This window comes from Orbicella faveolata, unplaced genomic scaffold (assembly GCF_042242905.1).
Source record: "Orbicella faveolata isolate gen_17 unplaced genomic scaffold, um_ofav_v1 contig_29, whole genome shotgun sequence".
Classification (NCBI taxonomy): domain Eukaryota; kingdom Metazoa; phylum Cnidaria; class Anthozoa; order Scleractinia; family Merulinidae; genus Orbicella; species Orbicella faveolata.
Window position 1 is genome coordinate 10,814 of NW_028301557.1, and position 1,904 is coordinate 12,717.

The 1,904-nt window shown below is 42.4% G+C and overlaps 1 pseudogene; it reads right to left on the minus strand.

Moving 5' to 3' along the window:
* Positions 1-231: 231 nt before the first annotated feature.
* Positions 232-1,159, minus strand: LOC110057113 (uncharacterized; annotated as a pseudogene).
* Between the last annotated feature and the right edge of the window lie 745 nt (positions 1,160-1,904).

Sequence of the window (1,904 nt, forward strand, 5' to 3'; positions counted from 1 at the left end):
TTGACCGCGTCAGGCGGGTAAGTACACGAAACAATAGAGCCAACACTAAGTAACTCTTGAATAGCAGATTCTACAAAATTACTCTCACCCAAAGCTGAGCGATTATTAGTAAGAATAACACTTGTAGGTTCCCATGAAAAGGGGATCTTATAACCAAAACTTAGAGTATCTAAAATAAACTTAGAGGCACCAATGCTTTACCAATAAGAAATATTAGATTTAAGCCTACCCTTAACAATAACCTGAGTAGAGCCTTCAAAATATTCAGCAAAGCTAGAATCAAGAGAAATGTGATCCAAGTCAAAGTCAAAGTCAGATTACTTATCTGGACCCAATCTTGCAAGAACATTTGCCAAATCAGACGGTGGTTGACTTTGTGGACGTTGAAATGGCGCCAGTGTTGGTGAAACTACCTCTTGTCTTGTAGAAAAGAGGGCAGGCTGGCGAATTAGCCCAGTGTCCTCGCTGATTGCAGTTAAAGCAGACGTCCGAAGGCTGGACTTGTCGGGCGGCACGAAAGGGCTGACGAAAATTAGAGTGAGCGGCAGAAAATGGAAGAGATGTAATAGAAACAGAAGACCCAGACCCTTGTGTAGCTTGAAAATCTCGGGATTTAGGAGCTCTTGAAATCCTTGAAACACGAGGTTTGGAAGACTTCTTGTTTAATATTGGTAAGCGCACGTCGCTCAGCCGCTCGAAGTTTCTTCTCGTCTTCAGAATTTTCGGCGAGCTCGTCGGACTCATATTCCTCCACTACAGCCCAGCCAGCGGGACTTTTGTCAGCAAAGCGGATCATGAACTTAATGCGTTTCTCGAAGTCAGACTTGGCCTTTTGGAGATGTTCTTGAACACCCAGCAGGTTTACCTCGGACAAATTGGAGATAGCCAGATCAAGGCAGTCAAGGAGCTGGGTATTAAACTCAAACTGGATTCTGTTACCTTTAAACTGAAGTGAACTAGCTGCCTTAGAGTCTGTTTTCAATTTCTTCAGTTCTCGCCGAGTCTCAACCTCGCGTTCGTCTAATGATCGCTTGAAATCACCAAACGTTTTCTGCAACTTCGCATCAAGGAGAGAAGAAATCAGCGAAATCATGTCAGAATTAGAAATGTCTGTCGACTGAGGTTGGGATGATGCAGTCTCCGGCGGTGGATCAAGCATTGCTCGAAATTTACTACAACAAAATTTCCAAAATCAACTGATCAAAAGCGGAGATGCCGTCGAAGTGACAACTCCTTAAATATTAACTTCTTAGCATAATTACGTAACCTGCATACCAACGAATCAACATGCCAGCACAAAAATATCTTACAATACCAACGTGAAAAATTATAGTACTCGTGCAGTATGCTTGAGAGTTCATCGTTGCCGGGAATTGAGGGGAATCCAAGTACGGAAGATATTCGGCAAAAGTGCCAACACTTTCGGCAAGAATTATATGCATTGCACTAATGTCCTTCATTGAGTGTCACGCATTTAAACGTGGTCACACTTCCTCAAGCATATTGATCGTACCAAATTATCTACGTACATGGATATGATTCGTATATGTAATAGGACTACATGCTGCCCAATTTGGAAATAATTGGATGAAAAAAATTCCGAAGACAGCCAAAATTAGACGAGGCCGCAGGCCAAGTCCAATTTGGCTGTCAGAGGAATTTTTTGAATCCAATTACTTTCAAATTGGACAAGCATGTAGTCCTGTTACTTATTAATTATAGAGCTCGTGAGGTAATACAGCTTTGCAAGGAAGACTACAGTAACTGTCTCTAAAGAAAAACAGATTGGGTCCTCGATCTTCCAAAGTTGGGAAAGCTTCGAAAATATCCGGTGATCTTCGGAGATCGCCGGAGATTGTCGCTAGTCTTCGGAAATCCTGGGAAGTGTTTAGGTGATCTTCGGA